The 8,297-nt window shown below is 45.1% G+C and overlaps 1 pseudogene; it reads right to left on the bottom strand.

Moving 5' to 3' along the window:
- Positions 1-1,627: 1,627 nt before the first annotated feature.
- On the bottom strand, positions 1,628-7,012 carry LOC111961297 (serine/threonine-protein kinase 35-like; annotated as a pseudogene).
- Between the last annotated feature and the right edge of the window lie 1,285 nt (positions 7,013-8,297).

Genomic DNA, 8,297 nt, shown 5'->3' with positions numbered 1-8,297 from the left:
GCACCGAGATGGAGTGCCTTAGACCGCTGCGCAACTTGKGAGAAATTAAGAAAGAAATGACAAATTCATATACCCAGTGACCTCGGTTTAATTTTGATCACCTCAAATACCTTTAGTAAGATACAATAAAATGGGTTGCAAAATGTAAACAGCAACTCTACAGTACGTGGGCATGTTAAGCTAATTTTGCTCATGTACACACACCCATGGTGTCGTTATTGGAAAGGGAGAATGATTCATCCTATTCCTTCACCAAGCCGATGTAGCAGCAGTAACAGTCCTGTGTGTGAAGGGAGCAGAGCGGGGGGTGGGAGCAAAGGATGAATAGAGAAGGGGAAGAATGGGAGAGGAGAGACAGGCAGGCTACAAGAGCGGCAAAGGAAAAGGTCATAAGACTACTTTACACGGGGAGATAAGCTACCACCGCAAAAAAAAGACTGCACCTCCCCATGACTTAACCTCCCCACACATTATCGGACTCAAGACACAGTATAGAGAAAATCAAATTATATCGGCTACAATATACTGCACACCAAGAACAACTCTCAACAAAACTGGGCTGTGGAGCAAAACAATTCAGATAGCACGCACATGCGGTTCAACGCTTCAGTGCTGAACAAAGGAAGCCTGTGATCATCCACTCCACGTCTTCTAAACACAGGCATTTGACAGATGGATTCGGGCCAAAGGGATGTAGGCTGGGTGGGGGGGAGGGGGGGGGGGGGGAGTCGCTCGTGGCATAAGAGGTATCCCAGCATGTCTGGTGGAGAGAAACACAGGCAGCCCTTCACTGGTTCACACAGGTAGACAGCGTGAGAGCAGATGCAGCTGGAGACATGCTGGAGACAACCAGGCTGCGACAACCTAAAACGAGTGGTTTAGTTGTGGAGTGGACTAGTCGGCTGAGATTATCCTGAGAATGACACCCAGTGAACTGGCCTCTTATAAATACTGTTATGGCAAGCCTTTAGTTTTTCAACTGCAAATGATGGAAATCTGAAAGATTGTTCAGGTTAGGCYTAAATAAACATACTTGTACTGTATGACAGAAAACCAACAAGAAGTAGGTAGGCCTACAAGATAACAGTATGCGGTAAGGGAGGAACAAGGAATTAGACTAGCTTGGAGCGATCTCTARCTTGGAGAACACCATGAACAGACCATGAACACTCAGTCTGCAGGCCCTAAGGAAGAAATGTTAAGCACTGTAAAAGACAACTAATGAAAGCAATGCTGGCTAAAAGGTGGTGCCCCTTATCCAGAATGGGGAAGAAYGCTCTGTATTCCTCAACCAGTTCAAACTGCTGGAGCTAAAGGAATTCAGTTGAAAACATCTGGGGAACAGACAGCACAGACATTTGGATCTTATCTATGAGCTGGTGCCCTGGCCAGAACATTCTGTCACGTTCGGTCACTAAGCAAACCCCCCTACTGCGGGTATGGTGGAATCTTTCAAAGCCCTTTTGTCAACTGAGCAGTGCTYGTGAATGATAAAAAAAAGTACATGGAGACAAAACATAACCATTGCTAGTACGCAAAAAACGCAAAACCAGGAACATAAAAAAGGTCAAAAGATTAAATGTATAGATAAGTACCTGGGGGGAAAGAAGTATAGGGGGGGGTGGGGTCATGCAGCACATGTGACCTTGTCCATCCTGTTTTGTAGCTCAAGCACATCGGGCCGGTCCTGAGGGTTGACCGCTAGCATGTCCTGCAAAAGCTTCTTCACCCCGTCCGACATGGAGGACTTGCRCTTCTGCGGGATGTYCAGTATCATCTTTTGGTCCTCTAGCAGAGCCTCGCCGACAGGCACGATGTCGGTGCCCTGCTTCACGTATGTTCCCAGCAGTTCGCGCTTGGACTCGGAGTTGATGAASGTGATCCGCTCCAGCATAGCCCAGATGTTGATGTCCAGGGCGAAGATGTCAGCCTTGCCTGTGTAGTGGCCCTCCCACACCTCGGGTGCCAYGTAGAAGTCTGAGCCGCACGCCGACGACAGCCAGAACTTGTTGACAACATTTTCGTTCTTGTCCTCGCCCGCCTTGTCCTTCTCGGCACCCCCTAGGCCGGCACACATCTTGCTGAGGCCAAAGTCAGCCACTTTGAGAACCGGTGTCCCTGCTTTCTCAGAGATGAGGATGTTGTCAGGCTTGAAGTCGGGGGGGAACGATGTTGTTTTCGTGCAGAAAGGCGACAGCGCTTGTCAGCTGAAGCATGAAGCTGTTTTTGGTCCGCAGGTCAGGTCGTCGCGACAGGATGAACTGGTTCAGGTCCCCACCTTCACAGAACTCCATGATGAACCACAGGTAGCAGGGTTTCTCGGGGTGGTTCAGTACTCTCTCACCTGCAACGGATGAATATGAGTCAAAAGGTGCAGTGGTAGAACACAGGAAAATTAACCTCTAAATGAGCCACTACTGTGAAAAATACTTAAAGGAAATGATAAACGGATGAATGATTAGCTTGACAAAGGTTACGGTCATTTCCATGTAAAAAGACCAATGAGCACCAACATGTGAAGTTTATAGGAACATATCAAATGTGGTATCAAATGAACGCTAAGAGTCTTATTTTTGGGAAATGAAGGCATAGATATATTTTTCAACCATTTTCCATCCTACATATTAGGAATAAGCAAAGGCTTTGGTTTATGGTCACGGGCAATTCCACGATAACAAAATTAAACTGACCGATTTTTCACTTTAAAATGTATGCTAAACAAAAACCATTGATTTCAAAGTTTAACAAACCATACAAGTCTATGCACGAGGACTACTTTGAACAATAGTGGAGGTGCATTAAGATGGTGGCTCCCATGAACTTACCACAAATTGTTTTCCATTACTCTTTTTTGTATGGTCATTAGCGGAGTATAATGACCATACAAAGTATTCAAGACACCGGGAATTTGAAAAAACGAAAAAGTCAGTCCCTCCAGGATTTCGCGAAATTGTTTTGTGATTTCTGCGGCCCAAAATGATTGATTTCGCGGCAGCTTTTCTGAAATTCTGCAATGTTTTTTTTAAACGTTAATTTCACAAAAAGCAATAGAAGTCATATGTGCTCAGTTTTAGGGCTATTTTAAGCAGAAGACCTAAAAACAATTAGAAACATTTAAAGTGCTCAATTCTGTTTATTTTCTTGAAGAAATCTCTTCTCTCTCCAATCTCCGCATTCTCCATCTCTCTCCATCTCTCTCCATCTCTCTCCATCTCTCTTCATCTCTCTCCATCTCTCTCTCTCTCTCTCTCTCTCTCTCTCTCTCTCTCTTCTCTCTCTCTCTCTCTCCTCTCTCTCTCTCTCTCTCTCTCTCTCTCTCTCTCTCTCTCTCTCTCTCTCTCTCTCTCTTCTCTCTCTCTCTCTCTCTCTCTCTCTCTCTCTCTCTCTCTCTCTCTTCTCTTCTCTTCTCTCTCTCTCTCTCTCTCGTTTGTGAATGTGTTGTTTTGGGTCCACACATGTTAAGTTTGACGTAAGACACGTAAGTTGACGTCCGTCACACCCATTGTTGCTTATCCATTGTTCACTAGTTATATCAATGTAATTACACACAACACAATGTTGAATAACAGAATGCTTCCCACCACTAGATCACATAAATAGACGTGAGCTGGACATGATCCCAACTCTGCCACCAGTGTAGCGGGAAAAAAGTGAAAGCTGTAACAGGGACTCTAACCAGGTCTCATACGTGGCAAAGTGAGCTCCAACGGCCATTGGCACGAAAGCCTAGTAGGCATCTGGGCAGAGGCAGTTGGCCTACAATGCTGGCATATACCTTGTTACAATAGCTTAAGTATATGACATGATTGACATGTTTGCAATAACCATCATGAAATGACCTTTGAAGTACCATAAGTGCAAGCCAACATAATTCATTATGCTAATTAGCCTGTTTAATTGCATTGATATGGGTTAATTGATCATAGTCCAGACCCGTTATAGTTGCAAATACCATGCAGTTACACCAGGGGAATTTATCAAAACAGATTTTTTTGCAGGACTTCTGTTTCCCCACATTTATTGATGAATCAATTTCACATCATGAAAATGTATCCCCATTCTCCAATCAAATACCTTCATCGATACCACCCCTAAAATATTTTTACTCCAATCWGGCAACCCTCACGAAATCCAACATAGTATCCCACCAGTATCCCAAATTATTCAGCGAAAACAAGCATAGAAAAAGGTTGCWATTAAATTCTAAGTATTTTGGGTGACAACTTGGTTGATATTGGGTTTTTAACGTTTGTTTTTTGTTTTAAATAAATGTGGGACACAAAAAGAGTCTGTGTAGAAAACCGTTGCCCCAAAAAATATTGCTCCAAAAACTTTCAAAAGATTGTTCTGAAGTTTGCCCCCCAAAAATGTATTTTCCTATGAATGAAGCCACATAAAAACTCATGAAAACGCACAAAATCTGCTGAAATACCTTTAGTACATATTTGCACAAATTGAGTTGAGATTCTGTTGAATATTAGCACAATTAATTGACCTACACTACAAATTGAACAGCATTTTTAACACATCTGATTAGTACATAATAAATTCTGTAAAAACAACAATTATTTTGATCTGATTATGCTCATAAAATCACCAATGTCTCTATTCAATTATTATTTTTGTGTATTTCTCTGTGCGTTGATTGGTGGGGGAAAAACGGTCTACGTAGCCTACTGTAGGCTACACTACTTTTTTTAACGTCAACATTCGTTCAGAACAATTAGCTTGATAGCAAGAGGGAATGTCGCTCTCAAAAAGTATCAAAAGAAAGGTGGATAAAGAAACTCGAAGTTTCATTATCCACCTTTCAGTACCTTCTTTTCCCAATGCCAAGCCAGTGCGTCAAATTTGCAATGAAAATGTCGCTGCTTGCAAATAATTTAATCTCAGACGTCATTATGAATCTAAGCATGGAACTTTCGAAGTGGCCCCGACGCACAAACATTGAAACATTAACTGCAAACTACAAACACAGCTTTTTTTGGCTGACATATTCTGTCACTTAAACGGGTTAAATCTGCAGCTACAAGGAAGAGGGAAAAAAGTTGTGTACATGGTGGAAAAACCTTTACTAGGAAGCTTGAGTTGTTCGATTTGGACTTGTCATCTGGAAGGCTACTGCACTTCAGCACACTGAAGAAACTACAGASAGAGGGACCAGGCCGCAGCATTGTCACAGAGGGGATGGAAGATCTCGTCAAGCAGCTGAGGGACAACTTCTACACTGGATTTGAAGACTGCAGCAGGCCCTACAGCAGACTGGGATCCTCTCACAGTCTGCCCAGGTGGAGAATTCTCCTCCCTTGCTAAAGAAACGCTACCCTCGCTGGATGAGGCCGCAATTCAAACCGAGTTGATTGAATTCCAGACATCCAGCCAGATCAGGTATGCGCTCAGGAGTGCCGAGTCCTTGTGCGCGTTTTGGGTGGCATGCTCAGAGGAATAAAGCACAGTAGAGAAACGTGCATTTTATGCGCTGACAATGTTTGGATCAACTTACACCTGCAAGTCCTCACGACAGGAACCGTCTTTCACATAAGTCATACACATACACACATTAAAACTCTCACCTATCTCACCTATCTCACCCGACATCCACAAGATCGTGTCCGAGTAAGTACACTTAGTGGCCTACATGACTGTATTTAGTAAATACTAACATTATTGTGAGTGCCTATCCAGGGCTATTAGGTCTCAAGCTGACAGTATTTCTGTATGTTTCTGTCGTTACAGGAGCATGCTATCCCGAGACACCCAATACAGACATTCAGGCACAGACATTGCCTTTTTCTTTACCTTATGTTTATGTAGGATGCTACATTTTGGCCAGTTGCAAATTGTAAGTAGGCTTAATTTAAAAAAATCACACTTCTATTAGGCAATATATTTTTTGCTTGGAAAAGATCGTTAAGCCTCATAGCCTACATCAGCCAGGTAATTTATTTTATATAGGCCTAGCTGTGAAGAAATAGACTCCAATTAAGCCCTCTTGTTGTTTAAAATGAATATATTGTTGAAGTGAATTAACTCGACTGTGTAGTTTTTCTCCATCTGTTGCTGTGCCGCTACATGCATAACAAGTTAGCTATATTTTCAGCACCAGGCACTGTGCACCTCCTATTGATTGCGCTGCGGTTGCAGTTTTATGTTTCAAGACCACAAAATTGTCCGCTGCCTGCTTTATTAGTTGACTGTCTACTGTATTCTTTCGCCTCATGAATTAAGTTAAAATTTAACTTTTGCATTTTTTAGGTACTGTAGGGATAAACTTCCTGCTGGACATGCATTGGCAGCGCGGGCCGCCAAAGGAGGAGGGGCAGGGAAATAACCAAAGAAGAATGAAGACAAGGACCCCACCCGCGCCCACACCCGGCCACCCCTGAACAACCACCCACACCCACCCCCACCACGGCCCCCCCCACCTCCACGCACCAGCCCTCCCGCAGGTGCAGCCCCCCGCCCCAGGCTGTCTCTCCTTCTCCGCACCTTACCAGGTGCTCCCGCCGCTCACGCTGCCCAGAGTCTTCCTCCTGTCCAGCCGCAGCCTGAGTGTCTTCTCCCTGTCCAGCGCCGGCCTGAGGTCTTCCTCCTGTCCAGCGCCCGCCCTGAGTGTCTCCCTCCCTGTCCAGCGCCGCCCTGAGTGTCTCCCCTCTGCGCCTGCTCCAAGACGCGCCTGAGTGTCTCCCTTCCTAGCTCCAGCGCCCTCCTTGAGCTGTCTCCTCCTGTTCCAGCCGCCGCCGGAGTGTCTCCTCCATTGTCCAGCCGCCGCCTGAGTGTCTCCCCTCCTGTCCAGCGCCGCCCTGAGTGTCCTCCCTCCTGTCCAGCGCCGCTGAGTGTCTCCTCCTGTCCAGCGCCGCCCTGAGTGACCTCCTCCTGCCAGCCGCCGCCCTGAGTTCTCCTCCTGTCCAGCGCCGCCTGAGTGTCTCCCTCCTGTCCGCCGCCCCTGAGTCTCCCCGCCTGTCCAGCGCCGCCTGAGTCCTCCCCCGCTGCTCCTGAGCCGCCCCGTCATCAGAGCCGCCAGAGCCGCCACGTCCAGCTCCGAGCCGTCCCATCAGTCCAGAGCGCTCCTCAGTCCATGGCCCTTTATAGTTAGCCAGTCCAAGGTTGGCGCCGAGGGTTGCCGCTCTAACGAGGCCCACCTTGAAGCGGGTACATGACTTGGTGGTCCACGTCCCGCGCCAGAGCCGCCACCCCGGACAGATGCCCACCCAGACCCTCCCCTATAGGTTTAAGCGTTCCCGGAGTCCGCACCGTTGGTATGTCTAGCTTTGTCTGTTCTGTGTTTGCCTGATATGGGCTCTCAATCAGAGGCAGGTGTGAGTCGTTGTTCTCTGATTTGGGAACCATATTTAGGTAGCCTGTTTTGTCATGCGTGGGTTGTGGTGATTGTCTACGTGTAGTTTTTGTGTCAGCACTATTATTCGATAGCTTCACGTTCGTTGTTTGTTACCTTTGTAAGGTTCGTTCAGTGTTCTCTTTTAAATAAAATATCAAGATGAACACCTTACCAGCTGCATATGGTCCTCCGGATCCTTCCAACTACTCCTCTGCAGATGAGGGAGGACGACCCAAACGTGACAGTGCTTCAGCCCAAAGTATGACGCTAAAAGGGTCTGAATACTTATAAATGTATTTCATGTTTATTATTTCATAATACATTTGCAAAAACATCTATAAAACTGTTTTACGCTTTGTCTATGGCATTGGTGTAGATTAATGCTCAGGAAAAAAGATTATGTAATCCATTTTAGGAATAGTGCTGTAACGTAACAAAATGTCAAGGGGTGCTGAACTACTTTCGAATGCCACTGTAGGCCCTGAAAATGTTAACAATTTACATATTAAAAAAAAGATTGCATTCAAGTGTCCCTCCCTGCTTGCACAGAACACTTCCATTCCCCCTGTCATAAGCGGGATTGATGGCTGATTTAAGATGAAAATCCAGTTGCCTTTAGACACTACTTACCTAATTACTTCATTTTAAACTCCTAGAGATGGAAATGTGATGTTTGTTTTAAGTTACATTGTGCTCTTTATGACAATGTTAAAATGAGGTGAAATTCTCAAACAAAGAAATGACTACAGTACACTACCAAAATGTATTATATTGTGGAAATACCCTTTCTACCATATACAGAATAGAGTACCACAGTAATGTCTCATAATAACCCATGCCAAACTAGCATTCAAACCAGGGAAATGTCTCAATAGTTTTTCCCACCATTTCTTTCTGCCATAGTATTTTAGAAACACGTAACAATAAGGGCTGTGTTTCGTATTAGACTTACCCTGGT

Source organism: Salvelinus sp. IW2-2015, linkage group LG1 (genome assembly GCF_002910315.2).
Source record: "Salvelinus sp. IW2-2015 linkage group LG1, ASM291031v2, whole genome shotgun sequence".
NCBI lineage: Eukaryota > Metazoa > Chordata > Actinopteri > Salmoniformes > Salmonidae > Salvelinus > Salvelinus sp. IW2-2015.
Note: the sequence above shows the minus strand (reverse complement) of the source record. Positions and strands in the feature narration are given on the sequence as shown.